Source organism: Falco punctatus (genome assembly GCF_963210335.1).
Source record: "Falco punctatus genome assembly, chromosome: 6".
In the NCBI taxonomy this organism is placed as follows: domain Eukaryota; kingdom Metazoa; phylum Chordata; class Aves; order Falconiformes; family Falconidae; genus Falco; species Falco punctatus.
The window spans coordinates 84,921,442-84,936,133 of record NC_137585.1 but is presented as its reverse complement, the minus strand read 5'-3'; the positions used below and the strand labels follow the sequence as shown (position 1 = coordinate 84,936,133).

Here is a 14,692-nt window from a genome sequence, read left to right as displayed (position 1 = left end):
GCTTTGGACAAGTCCAGCTGCTCTGTCACTGAAGGCCACCAATTTTGTCAGGCATGATTTGCCCTTAATAAAGCCATGGTGGCTGTCACCACCTCATTTTGCAAGTGCCTTAGCATAGTTTCCAGGAGGATCTACTCCATGATTTTGCTGGGCACAGAGGTGAGACTGACTGCCTCCAATTTTTACCTGTGGCCTTAAATTAGTGATGCTAGTTAGCAAGAAAAGCGAAACGCTAGAATAAGGTTTTAATTAAAACTAAATAAGGTTTCAATTAGATAACTAACTTTTTGAAGACAACACACTTTGACCAAATAAATCAAAACTACTAATTTCACTGGTTTCCAGGATCACAAAACTGTTTGCCTGAGGGCAGGTGGTGGAAGAGGGCATGTCAAAAACCAACCCAGAAGGGCAGAAACATGGAAGCTAACCACAAAGGTGGAGCAAGACCAGAACCACTTCAGAAGGCACCAGGTGGACTCCGTTGATGAGTGGCTAGGCTCCTAAGCCCAGGGAGATCAGTGTGGAGCTAATCATCAACCTGTGCTAGCACTGGCTCCCAGAAGCCAAATTCCAAAGAGAAACAGAGCGTCTCACTGAGCACGTGGCTGGTGACCACAGTTCTGCTGACTCATTCCTGGGGACAAACTCTGCCCCATGTTACGGCAGTCTAAGGCTGAGGAATTGAGCAGGGGCCAATCATCAAGCTGGTTCTGAGATTTTTTTACATAATTGTTACTAACGTTTGTGAAGCACAGACGCTTTTGGACACTACGTCAACAAGTAGGTCTTCCCTCAACCATCTGAGATGGAAACCTAGAGATCCAAAAGCTACATATTTTCAGAAACTTAACTGCTGAGACAGAAACAGAAATACTTGATTTTAACAGATAACTAAATTACTATCTGCCTAAACCTGCTGGTTTTGTCTGGGGTAGAGTTGGTTTTCTTCATAGTATCTAGGCTGGGGCTGTGCTTTGGATTTGCGCTGGAAGCAGTGTCGATGACGCAGGGATGTTTTCGTTACCGCCGAGCAGCGCTTGCACAGAGCCAAGGCCCTTTCTGCCTCTCACCCCACCCCACCGGGAGCTGGCAGGGGACACAGCTGGCACAGCTGGCCCCAGCTGACCAAAGGGATATGCCAGACCATGGGATGTCATGCTCAGCATATAAAGCCGGGGGAAGAAGGAAGGGGGAGGCCATTCAGAGCGATGGCGTTTGTCTTCCCAAGCAACTGCTACACATGATGAAGCCACCATGTCCTGGGGATGGCTGAACACCTGCAGCCGAGGGGAAGTGGTGAATTAATTCCTTGTTTTGATTTGTGTGTGTGCACAGCTTTTGCTTTACCTATTCAACTGTCTATGTGAACCTACGAGTTTTCTCACTTTTACTCTTCCAATTCTCTCCCCTACCCCACTGGGAGGGAGGGAGCAAGCAGATGTGTGGTGCTTAGTTGCCGGCTGGGGTTAAACCGTGACACTACAGAAAGTAAGCCCCAACTCCACAAGGTCCACTGAACAACCCTCTAGCCTGCCCTATTGCTCCAGGGCTCGGGAAAGCAACTGCCCTCTCCCTCCTCCATCCACCCTCTGGAGCCTCCAGGGGCAAGCACTCCACAGCCTCTTTTTGTGGCCAGTTCTGAGCAGTTCTGTAGTCTGAGAAGCTTTTTGTACCACTAAGCCACTACTGGCTTAGACAAAATGGCTCTTTCCAGCTCCTTATTTCCACTTTGCCTACATATGTTTTGTCCAAGCAAAGATTAGGAGTTACTTACTACCTAAATCCATTATTTTTTTTAAACAGACACCCCCTCAATGACTTATGCAGGCTGTGCTGTTTTATTTTTTTTTAAACAAGAATTACCAGACCAATGTCAAATCCGAGTCAGTCTCACACTTAAACAAAACTCTTAAAGTAATACTCTACTAATTCTAGTTACCTCTGGCTTTATTATAGCTAATAATGGTCTTTTTTTTCATATTTATTTTTATTCTAATGGTAGCAGCCATTTAGAGAGGACATCATCCCCCTCCCCCCCACACACACACATAAGCTGAGCTTCATAACATCGTGTGGTGCATGAGAAAACCTGTCAAGAAAAGCCAAAGCAAACATCCACTACTGAGCTGAACTAAAAGATAAAGGTGAGTAAGGAGGAAGAAGATCACACTGGGGTCGTTTGTTTACTTAATTCCCTCTTAATTATTTAGACTCTCATCTCACTAACAGCTGTGCAGGTGCTAACTTTACTTCAAGAAGGACCTACATTTTTTGTTTGCATAAATCAAGTACATTTAATCAAGTGCACATTAACTCATCAACACATTGGATCTGATGAGGAATTGCGTAAGTGACAATGCCAAGCTATTTTGGTGAATATTCATTATATCTCTGTGGAACAGTCTGACTGGAGGAGAGTGAGAACAAAATGACAGTAAAAGAACGGTAGCAATTACTTTACTAGCAGTTAACATTGCCATTAACTGCTTGCTGGCAAGAGCTTAAAGTTGCAAATCCCAATTTAAGCTTGTTACCTTAATTTTACAATTGTAACTCAATATTCAGAATGTGACACTAGTGTAGTAAATACCTTCATTCCATGCTTCGTACAATAAGTAGTTTGAAAGTATATGAAAAGTTCCAAATTATAGCTGTTACAGAAATACAAAGTGCTTAGTACTAAGTCTTCATAAAAATAAATAAATGTACAAACTATTTTCTCAGAACCAAGACAGAATCCAAACCCATTAGCAACAAGTCACCGGAATATTTTTTTGTTCTTAACAGGCATTCATCAAGAGATCTCCCTTCAAGATGTAATTTGTTCTTAGGGAGCTTCTGCATGCAAGGCAAACAGTTCCCAGTTTTGTAAAGCTTTTATCCCACCTCCAACATCTGTAGGAAAATTCAGGCAAAAGAGGGCTGCGCTGTTAGCGAGGATATTTTACATAATAGATCTTTACGTTAGATGGACAAAGCAAGATTTGGCTAAAAGAAAAACCCCCTTCATTCACTTGCTAGTTCCCAGAATGGATGAAGGAGGAAGAGAGAAAGACTGTTCCGGTGCACCATCTACTATGTCCTTCTGAAACCCTGAACCCCACGTGCTGTGACTGACCTACTGAGAAGGTCACACAACCTCTTCTGGTGCAAAGCTGCCTCCCCACTACCACTGCCCACCCAGACATGGTACGAGGTAAGAAGCTGGCATCACGTTTGCCATCTAAGGAGAATGTAGGTGCTTATGGGCTGTGGTTCACAGCTGCAGCTCGATCTAGCCAACCCCCCCCCCCCCCACCCCGCTGTCTGCCTTGTCACCCGGCCAGGACAGGGACGAACAGGAGGCTCACACTACTGGACTTCACAACATTACACACTAATATGAGCAGCCATAAAATGTAGTTTACATTCACATGCCACGCTGCAGACTCTGGCAGATTCAAAATCCAATAGAAAAGAAGCCTGAATGGCAGAGTAACCTCTGGCAAACGGACAGGATGAACAGCTGGATGCCTCAGCTCCTGGAGCGTCAGTGTCACAACTGTATTTATTTTGCTATCCTTCCCATGTTGTCACCAATCCAGGAGTATCAAAGATGTCAAAGTATCAATGCTGTTGTAACAGACTACCACAAGCAACCAAAGCTTCAGGTGCATGCTTTTGGCATTGATTTTACTACAAAACACAGCATCACATCTTGGTGGGTTGGCTCCAGCTGCTTACAGTTATCAGACCATGTAAAAAGCTTTTGGTACCAGAAGCCACTATTCAAACTCCTTCCCCAAACATTGTCACCATCTACCTTCTGTATTGGTTTAAGTAATGTATTCTAAGAAAGATAATTTTCTTCACATGCAATCAGACTAGATTCCCACCAGGGCTTCGGACCCAGGAGTATTCAAGGCAAGGAGGACAAGCCATGCCAGGCTCGGCAGCAGACTTCCTCCCTTTTGTTTTGGCTGGAAGCATGCTCTGTTCTGGCTTTTCCATCGCAGGCGGCAGCCCCCGTACCCAACCACGCCGGATACATCTCGCACCGAAGAGGCAGGCTGGGCATTAAGCGCCAGCCCAACGTGCGTATGTAATCTCAGTCCCTAGCTTACAGCCAACAGGTCTCCCAGCTGATTTGCCTACAGCACCGTACACACAATCCTGGTCCTGCAAAGCCAGTTCTGTATTTCAAGCTTTAGAAGGAAGGAAAGAAAGAGATTATTTTTTTTCAGTCCAGCATTGGGGTTGACGCCTTCAGAAAAGAACCATAAAGCAAGCTGAAGCCGATCCTAGGTACATACCGGCAGCCTATTACTTACCAACCTTTGCTTCCTTCTAGATTCCATTGTAATGAGAACATAAACAGTAAAATAAGCATACATCTCCCTCGAACGAATTACCTATTCAGAGTTCCCTCTGGTGTTCAATAAGCTTATCATCACATTCAAGGTAACAGCGTTAGTCACAAAAGCATCAAGTTCCCTCACAAGCAAGTTATCATTGAAGAACGAGCTCGGCCAAAGGGACGGGACCGTAGTGTTATAACTCACGGACAACAAAGGCAATACCATTTTCCACGAGATTCCCGAGTCGCGATAAACTTATGCTTCCTTCTTTGTATTATTCACCTGAGCGCCTGGCTAACCCAGAAAGGACCCAAATCGTTATCTACCCCTCCTGCCTCCGGCTGCCACCGAGGCTGTCGCAGTCCCGGCGAAGGCAAAGTCACAGGTCACAGGTACGGCCCGGCTGAACAGGGACGGGAGAGGGACGGGAGAGCGACGGGAGAGGGGCGCCCGGCAGCGCCCGGTCGCAGCGCCGGGAGTCACAAGCCCTCCCAGCCCCGCGCGCCCATGCGCCTGCACGGAACGCGAGCGAGGCGCAGCACATCTAATTAACAGTTCGGAAAGAAAGTTTAGAACTGCCTCTGCGAAGAGACAAAACGCGTTTGCAGGAAATCCCAGGCGAGCCCCCGAGCCGGCAGGGCCAAGGCGAAGCGCGGGGCCGGGGCGAGCCTTGACCCCGGGGCTGCCGACCCCAGCCGCGCCGGGGGGGACTGCGAACCCCCCAGCAGCAGCAGCAGCAGCCGCCGCCGCCAGCCCCCACGCAGCGGAGCGGAGCGCAGGGAGCTCCGCGGGGCACCGGCGCTCGGCGGCGGCCGGGCGGGAGGAGCCGCCGCCCCGCGCCTCCCCCCGTCCCTGCGCGGCGGCTCGGGGAAGGCGCCCGAAGTCCGGAGCCGCCGCTGGGCTGGGCGCCCCTTAACCAGAACCATCTGGGGCGCGGGCAGCGCGGCGGCGGCCCCTGCCGCCCTGGCCCCGGGGGCCGCAGCCGAGGAGGGGGAAGTTGCCGTGCCCGCGGTTCGGCGGCCCCCGAGCGAGCGGGGGGCCCGGACCCCTCGCCGCGAAACCGCCGCCCCAGCCCCGACGCGCAGCGGCCGCGCTGGGGGCTGCGTTACCTTCAACAGGTGCAGGCGCCGGCGGGAGGCAGCCCGGCGGGCGCGGACCGTCCGAGTTGCCCGAGCGGGAGCGGCGGCTCCCGGCAGCCCGGGGCGGGCGGCGGCGGGCTGGGCAGAGGCGCTACGGCAGCCCCCGGCGGCCGCCCGTGCTCCCGGCGGGCCCCGCCGCCGCCACAGCAGCCGGAGTCGGCGCGAAGGCGGCAGCGGCTGCGGCCACCTCCGAGAGGAAGGAGAGCGGCGGGGAGCGAGGGAGGGGAAGGCAGAGGGAGAGAGGAGAGAGAAACCGCCCCGCGAGGAATTAATCATCACATGACGGTCGCGATCCGCCGCCGCCCCCCGACAGCCGGAGCCTACGCCGGGGAGCCGGGGAAAAGCTGCGAGGAGGGGACACACCTGTAGGCGCAGCACATATCCGCTGTGAGCACAATGCGAGACAGGAAACTGAAAAAACAGCCCAGGGAAGGAGAGAGGCTCCCGTTCGTCCCTCCTTCCCTTCCTCCCTCCCTCCGTCCTCCTCCTCCGCCTCTCTCCACCCCCTGCCCCCGGTCAGGATCCGCTTGCAGCGCTGTCTCACGCTGGGAGATCCAGGCGGAGGGCCGGGCGGAGGCAGGAGCCGCACTTTCTCTCCCTTTTCCTTTCCCCGTCTCCGCTTTGTGCTGCCCGCCAGCCAGGCAGAGCCGGCGCGGCGCCAGCCGCGGGGCCGAGCGCTCCCGGGGAGCCCCGAGTCGGGGACGCGCCGGGCCGGGGGCGGCTGCTGCAGCGCCGGTGGCGGCGCCCCCCCCCGCTCCCGCCAGCCTCCCGCGGGAGCGCCGGGGCGGGGAGCGCAGCCCCCGGGTGCGCGGTGCCGGGGGGCTCTGCCCGCCGCTGGGACGGGCGCTGGCCGCCGTCTCGCCCTCTGACCCGCGGGGGAAGAGGTCTCTTTGCTGAAGGCCGCGGGCTGCCCGGCGTGTCGGTGGTGTTTCGGGGGCAGTGTGATTTCCAGCCCGGAGCAGAGAGGCTCCTGGGCTCCCAGAGCTCGCCTTGTGCACCCAGCCCTGTCGTTGTGGGGCCACAATTGTGTCACTGGCAACGTTTTGCGTGGACTTGAAGTACCCCGGGGTTTATCCCTCCCAGGTAAACTCTGTAATCACAGTTTCTGAAGGTCTTTTCTCCTCTGTTCCCCCAGAAACATGCCAACGGGAGTTAATGAAGGGCGCTGCCTGCAAGCATAGCATTGCTTTGCTTTAGCACCGCAATCTTCCCCCGGTTCAGATCTCAAATTTGTCTCAACTGTAAGTGATGTAGGGATAATGTATTAAAAAGAGGGATGTCTTAGAAGAATGGCTCAGGTAAGCTTTGGGCAGGTTGTTTAAACTTTGTGGGTAGCTTTCCATCAGTCAAATGTGGACCGGCGATGTTGCGAGGAGTAATTAATTAGCTGCTGTTGGCACTTGGAGCACAGCTTCATTAAATGCTGTGTGCGTTGGGCTGAACGACACTGAAACAACAGGAGAGAGCTGGTGCGAAAACCATGCTTCTCAGGCGGCACCCTGGAAGTTGCTGGAAAATCATCGTTGTACCTCAGAATGGCAGCAAACACCAAATAAATAAATATCAGCTCCAAAACCTGGGCAAGAGTAAAAAGTGCAAGACTGTTGGAAAAGATGTTAAAACTGGTTTTCAGACCTTGGCCGTGCAAAGTGTCGCCGAAGTCATAATGGTGGGTTGGGACCGTTCCAAGGTAACGTGGTGTTTTGTGTGGTTTTCCCTCTGGGGTTGCTCTCAGGAGGCAGGCTGGGCTGGCTGGGTCTCACTGGGCTGGCCCAGTTTTTGTGCTAGCCTCCACCAGAAGGCCCTCATCCTTGTTTGTTTGTCTCCTTCCTGCTCTTCACCTGACCAGGCTGAATCACTGTAAGATAAGATGAGAAAGAATGGCTCGGGCGTAACTGTGCAGCATTTCTAAAGATCTGGATTCCCCTCTGTACCTCTTTGCTTGCTGGAAGAGAGGAAGGGGAATCTGAAGAAGACAGAGATGGGACTTCCCTAGGAAAATTGGGTTAGTCGTGTCCTGCAAGCCTGGGAGGGATCCAGGACAGAGAAACTCACAGGCTGCTAATGGGCTTGGTAAGACCTCACTTTCCAGGCTGCTTTTTCAACGTCTGGGCTTCTGGCCAGGTTGTGCCCAAACTTTTGGCAGAATGCCCTGGAATTACCGGCCAGGCAGCTCTCCCTGTGCCCTGGCCTGTGAATCCCTGCCTCCCAGCACGCTCTGCCCCAGGGGCTTTTGCTAGGGGCTCTGTCATGTGTGTGTGTCCCTGCTCCAAACCTAGTGATGCTGCCCTGCTGAGGGGCGGAAGCCCCAGGTGTGAGCCCACACCTGCTCCATCCCATGGCCACTGGCCAGGGCTCTACTTGCTGTACTTCTGCTGTCTCATAGTGGCTGTCCCCAGGCTAAATCTGAGCCTTAGCCCCCTGCCGGCACATCGCACAATTCCCTCTGGCTGGAACGGTTTCCTCTGACTCCTGTTGCTCCAGCCTCGCAACAGCCTGATTTATTTTTCTTTTGGAACCTGCCTGTGAACACGTACAAAGCCAGAGCAATGGTGACAGTATGTTTAACTCAAAAGAGGAGCTGGTGAAGTGAAGCTGTGCTGAATCTTCACCCAGTCTGTAGCAATTACTTGCTGTGCATTTGACCTTGCCGAGTGCGACAGGGATTACAAAGCTGAACTAGAGCTCGAGGTGGCCACACAGCATCCCATCCCAGGGCAGCTGTCTCCTCTGGTAACCCTCTGTAAGTTGCTGTTCTGCCAGGCACATGTGGATGTTCTAAACCAGGGGTCCTCAAACTACGGCCCGCGGGCTGGATATGGCCCTCCAGGGTCCCCAATCCGGCCCCCCGGTATTTACAGACCCCCCCGCCGGGGGTTGGGGGGGAACCAAGCAGCCGCAGATGGCTGCCTGCCGCTTCATCCGCGCGCCGGCCCCCTGGTTAAAGAGTTTGAGGACCCCTGTTCTAAAACGTGGCCTATCGGCCCGTGCTCCTTCCAGCTGGGGCACTTTTGTTACTGAACTCAGCCCTGAATTCAGCGCTCGGTCCACTTGTGAAGGTGCAAAGTGTTCACAAGGTGATCTTCTGCCTCCCAACGGCCCTTTCTTGTCTTGGAGCCAGCACATTGTCCTCCCCTGCGGAAAAGTATGGGATATGGGAGATACCTCCTCAGTGAACCCAGATAAACACCTGCAGATCAAAAACTGCTATTTGCAGCTGAAGGATTATTCCTCTCCCTTATCACCACCCACAGGAAAAGAAAAAAAAAAAAAGAGGCCAAATCAAATCCTAAACGCAGAAATGCTTAGAAAAGAGCAACAAGTAGAGGACTGAATGATTAACAGCTTCCCAAGCACCTGGGGATCTTCACTGCCAGTGAGTGCTTACACGTGCACAGTGTGCGGCTCGGGGAGGGCGAAAGCCTTGCTCTCTCCCTCTCCAGTGTAAGGACACGGATAATGGCACTGCATGTAAATAGGACTCTAGTCCGGACTTCAATTTCCTACTTATTTCCTCCCTCCACGCTCACTCTTTCTCTCCTCATCTTGTTATCACCCATTCATCATTACACACCTCCTTCTGCTTTTTTTATTTTTTTTTTCTCTGCCTGTTATTATCTTGTACACTGGATACCACGCCTGTGCCTCTCTCCTGCTTCCTTTTCCAGTGCCGTCAATTCTCAATTTTATCTAAGGCACAGCAATATACAGGATCCTTCCTACCGCCGAGACCTTCAAGGCCTGTAAAAAAGCTGGATTTCCAGCTGTCATTTTTAAAACCACCTTGTTCCACAAGCAATGGGATTAATGAAGGTGGGTTTCCTGTGGCTTCGTCTCTGACTCACTCATTGCTATAAGCTTGTCTCCTGTTCCTCTTTCATGTCTGATGTGACATCTGTTCTCGGTGGCGAGGGGCAGCAGCTGCTGTCGCCGGTCCGGAGCAGCACACGCGTGCTGCCTGCACGGCACGGCTGCCTGCACTGCCGGGGTGACTGGCTGCTGCCAAGTGCAGCCCTTAGCAGCAGAGTTCCTCCTGAACCTCTCCCTGTTGGAAAACTAATTTGAGTCTTTAGTCACTGATGCTCACAAACCCCTGGGAACTTAATTATCTTTGAGGCTTCTACCTCTTTTATTCATTTGTTTGCAACTAGCCAATGTGTTCTGACATTTTTATGAGGGGCTGATGGGCAGATGAACAGCCGGGTGATTGATTATCAGCCTTTAGGAAGGAAGGTTGTTGCCCTGTGGTCATGGAGATAACCTGCGAGCAACCTAAATGGCTAAAAAAGAACCTCAAATCCTTTCAGATAATTAAAATTGCACTTTCTGTGTGCAGAAAGTTTTGATTGTCTGCATGCCCACAAGAATGAGCAACTTCCTCACATCTTGCTTGAGGATATCCCGCATCCCAACTCTCTTCTGAAGGGTGGGGAGGGGGAAGAAAGTGGAAAGGATTCTTCCTTGTGTAAGCAGCAATGCATCTGCAGTACCAGGCAACAGCTGTAGTTGAGATTCAGTGTGCCCTAGCACCGCTGCTACCGCCATCCTTTGTAAGAAATTTGTGTCAGTGATGGGAATGCAGAGAGCACAAGCAGGACACTAGCTGAGTGGTTTTAGTCTCTTGGTGAAGATATAAACAAGGGCTCTACAAGACTTTCTCACCCTCCATCTGATGTCTTGGTTCTGATAGGGCACCACGTTATCTTCTGCTAGCGACTGAAATTATTCAAATATACATATTTATATTTTTTACAGTCCATAAATCACCCTGGGATCTACTTTTTCTGCATGAAAAGTGCCAGATAAATCTAAGGTGTTGTTATTAGATTTGTGAAATGTCACTGCACACATCCTGACTTTTATGCCCTTTGCACCAAACTTACATGGCAGATCAATTTATATGTATTTGGGTATTTTTCTGGTTGATGGATTTCTCAGTGTCTATTTTCCAACAGTCCAGAAAAAAAAAAAAGTTTAAGGATAAAATAATGTAAGGTTAATTGTATGATTCCCTTAATTTTTTTTCCTTTGATGCTGGGAAATATTTGAACCACTGGGAGCAGGTGGGTTTTGGTATTTTCTAACCAACCCTCACTTGATAGATTTCTTTACCCCCGTGCAGAATGTTACCCAGTCTGAATTTTGCTTTTGTTTAGTTTAGCAGACATTTTGCATATACTTTGCTACAAATATAAATTGCTGCACAACAGTGTGAGATAGAAAACCAGCAGGCCCTGGATACAATTTCCATGTGGAATCTGCAGAACGCCTAATATGGATGTGTGCAATGTCTACATACATACGTGTAACTATTACAAGTAGTAGCCCTCTCAGTCAAGGCTTGACCTTCTGATATTGCCCTGGTTGTACCCAACTGTGCGTGAGCCCGGTTAAGAGATCCTTAGGTAATGAAAAGGTTAATATGGGCAATGCTTGCATTTTTTAATGCTACCTTGATTTTTCTGAGTTTAATTTAAAAATATTATCAAAATATTATAAGAAATTTCAGTAGAAAGTTTAGTGTTGTTTCAAAATGTAGCTAAAATGAAAATGGATGTAAAATGTTGACAATATGTGGCCCTGCCCTTTTCCCTCCTCCTTTCTTTTTTGTTTAAATAGACCCTTCACAAACACCCACCCACACCTGTATATATATATTAAGTAGACAGACCAGCATTTCCAACTTTAAGGCAGCTGCCTAGCAAAGTTCCAAAGCCACTGCTCTCCTATGACAAAGTAACCTTTCATTTTAACTGCAGCCAATATACTTACACTCAATGGTATCACTAATTCTGCAACTGGTTGGAGAACTGGATATTGGAATTAGTTGACAGCCGTGTGTGCTGCTATATGTGTATCTATATTGTAGAAAAAATAATAGAATCTCATTATCTACTAATATTTGAACTAGTTTTTAATAAAGAGAGAGCTAGGAGAGCTAGGCGGTAGGAAGACAATTACAAGTGTGTGATTACAGTGTTCTGTTCAGAAGTGGAAAATCAGATTTAATTATTTTATGCTGGAAATAATGCATCTTTTTACATCAGTAGCCTCAGACAGTGTATAATTAATATTTTCCGAACATATATTGCAGAAATTTTGTGTTGATACTATTCAAGTTGAGCTGCTATTATAGTAGTTAAACATACAGCTAAAATAGTAGGAGTTTAATAAGGTACAACAGCATTAGAGAAGCATTTATCATTTCAGAAGTCTTAGACCAATCAGAATTTGTCAATGACACATCAGTTAACATAGGAAAATAAAGTATTGACTAATAACACAGAGGCTGTATTTTACCTTTTTATTCATAGGAAGATTTCCAAGATAATATGGGTATTTTAAATGACTAGCTGGGTTTCCGTCATGTGATGACAACTAATCAATAAATCATGTGTCATTGTTGTGGCTCGGCATGTCAAATAGCTGCCTTTCGGAGTCCATATTTACAGGTTTTGAGCAATTTTTTTGTTGTACATTTCCAGCTCATTAGCCCTGATTTTAAAAGTGGTTATTTTCACGTCAATGAAATTGGTAGAAAAATCAGGTCTTACCTGTTTCTGCCACAGGGAGGAGACGGAATGGGGCAATCCATGGGAAAATTCTGCTGCTGAACACTGCTTGCTACCCCATGTGGGTTTACTAAAGCAGCTTTTCCTTGTGAGCAAAGTGAAAAATAAATACATGGCATCCTGCTAGACACGCTGGATATTTTGATGCTCATGGGAGATGGTAAAAGGATGAGTGTTTTCAAAAGCAGGTTTTGGCATACATAAATCATGAGGTTTGTCCTGAGGCCTGGGACATCCGACTCAAATGATTTTGGTTAGACAACAGCACGAAGATGGACTAATAGAGTTTCAATTACCTTGCACATCTCTGTTGCCTTTGCATATCAGAACTCCAGCGCAATCTCAGTCTGCCACGTGAAAACTGCCCTGCATGAGTAGGTGAAATAGCTGTTCAGTGCACATCCAAATCTCTGGTTTAAGAACAGTGGCATATAGCTCAAAAACCATCAACTGTTGTTCTGATCTCCCATCGCCATTAATCACATTTTGAGCACCTTTGCCACTGTGTCACAGCACCTAAAGAAATGTTCTTGATGAAGGCATTGGTTTGCTTGGACCCAGGCCAGAATAAAGCGGTGTTTGTCCTTGGAGAGAGATGGTACAAAGAACTGGCCAAAATGTAATCATTGTCTTTTCTCCCTAGTGAACAGCCCTTGTTCATCAAGGTTTAAAGATCTCAATGTCCTGTACGCATCAGTCTCAAAAGTGCCTTTCCCCCCCATGTTTTAGTTTATTAGAAGATTACATTATTTTCTTCTGGACAATGATGCAGGACGTAAACACCTCATGTTTATCACAGGCACATCAGATAACTGGAACTCATGCAATCTGAAGTGAGTTGTGAGGGTTTGTATGGGTTTCTGCAAGTACAAAACACAGATACTTATTTTTCCAATGGCTCTGGTTTATGTGCGTATATATATGCATCGAAACTGCACTCATATTCTTTCCCTAGATGCAGTGTAAGAAAGCCTGGGTCTTCACTTCCGCAGCGATTAATAGTTGAGGCTGCAGCTATATTTTACTCTAATAATTCTTGCAGAAACTGTGCTCCTCTGAGACAAGGCAGAACACAAAGCCTGGTATAAAATTTGTGAGAGCTGAACAAAATTCGGTCACATCAACTACAGGACCGTCTTGCACGGTGGCTCAGGCAAATCAGGAATCTGGCCATCTTTTAGTTCTGAATGTTTCTTCCCTTCAAGAAAACTTTTACAGCACAAACACATTTTGGTTCACATTTCTTTTAGAAAGGAGAAAAGGTTGCGATAGCCAGCCACAGCCCAGGTGGTGCCTCCTCCAAAGGCTTGTCACACAAATAGGCACCACTGGGTGCAGAACCCAGTACCAACAGCCCTCTGTGACATGCGGTCTTTCTGCTGGGACCACATCTATTGTGCGACCTCATGCATGGAGGTTCGTAGATCCAGAGGGCTTGAAAGGACCTCTGAGGTACCTAGTACCCCTACCTTTGAGCAATATCACCTATACCTGCAGGTAAATTTTGATGAGTTTTCCCATCTTCTAAAAATCTCCATTGTTGGCGGTCTGAGCACTTTGCAGGCCTTTTATCTATTGCTTAAATGTTATTGTAATCCAAATATCCCATCTGAACCTTCCTTGCCGCAGATTAAATACTTTGCTCCTTGTGCTAACAAGGATGCTGAAAGGAGGTGGGTTGTTCTTGCCTCATCACAAAAACCCTTTATGTATTTGAAAACTGATTACACTTTATCTAAGCCTTCATTTCTTTACACTCCTCATCCGCCATTCATTCGAACTTCTCATGTAGGATGAATTTTATAGGTCTCTGATTATTTTCTGGACTTGTGCAAGTGCGTAACTTCATCCCTGAAATGCAGCTTTTAACAATGGTCATGATCCTTCAGCCGAGCCCCTGTTGACAGTGAATACGGTGGAAAGATCACCTCAGCTGCTCTGCAAGTTGTATGGCTCTTTTCTGGAACTTGGAAGTCTAGGCTAAAAGGGCTATGGGAAGTGGTGCACTGGAATGGAGGAGAATCGAGCCGTGCTGGTACGGGAAGAGTGGAGCCTTGCAGTAGGTGGTTTTGCTTCTTTAAGTATGGCAATGCTTCTAGTGAAGGTAAAGCCCACTATGATATAAATGACCAATGCCAATGTTATAGTACTCTGAAGATGTTACTTAGTCCTGCTGGAGTTGTTTTGTTTTGCATTTAGCCTCCTTTTTTTTCTGACTGAGGAAGAGAAGTATATAAAAATAATAAATTATAACTTAAATTAGCTAGCAAAGTAAGTGTCCAGGAGGATAAACTTCACTGCCGTTAGAGAAAATAGCCCAACATACATGTACAGGTGTAACCAGACACAGCTATACTCTCTTTACATGATGGAATTAAGCCAGGTCCTGCACAGGCTGCCCAGTGCCCAAACTAAAATACCTGTGGGTGCAACTCTGACCCAGCGCTGTGTCTCCTGGGGCAGCCTTCTCTCATCTAACAGCTCGAAGCCTGAGCAGGGGAGTTGAGTCTGAATTCGTGGTCATCCAGAGATAGACTAAAGCAGCGACTAGAGCCTGTAGCCGGCAACTCCCAGCTCCCAAATCTTCACTCTAACCACATTGCCGCTACCTTTGGCGCCTCTCCCAAGCAGTACTCTCAGC

At 48.5% G+C, this 14,692-nt stretch overlaps 1 protein-coding gene and 1 long non-coding RNA gene across 4 annotated transcripts in view; one reads left to right on the top strand and one right to left on the bottom strand.

Annotated features, from left to right (window-relative positions):
• The window catches only part of PLXNB2 (plexin B2), a 267,859-nt gene extending 261,889 nt beyond the window's left edge, over nucleotides 1-5,970 (bottom strand). The window contains exon 1 of one of the 3 annotated variants that reach the window (XM_080393894.1): nucleotides 5,843-5,970. The gene's annotated coding sequence lies outside the window, so the exon portion shown is untranslated. Of the gene's footprint in view, nucleotides 1-5,449; nucleotides 5,812-5,842 lie in introns of those variants that run through there. The other 2 variants (XM_080393896.1, XM_080393895.1) reach the window with 2 other exon arrangements.
• Nucleotides 5,971-6,025: 55 nt separating this feature from the next.
• The window catches only part of LOC308066551, a 30,618-nt gene continuing 21,951 nt past the window's right edge, over nucleotides 6,026-14,692 (top strand). The window contains exons 1-2 of the long non-coding RNA XR_013929194.1: nucleotides 6,026-6,720; nucleotides 6,793-14,692. The exon at nucleotides 6,793-14,692 is cut by the window's right edge and continues 21,951 nt beyond it. This is a non-coding gene — a long non-coding RNA (uncharacterized lncRNA). The remainder of the gene's footprint in view (nucleotides 6,721-6,792) is intronic.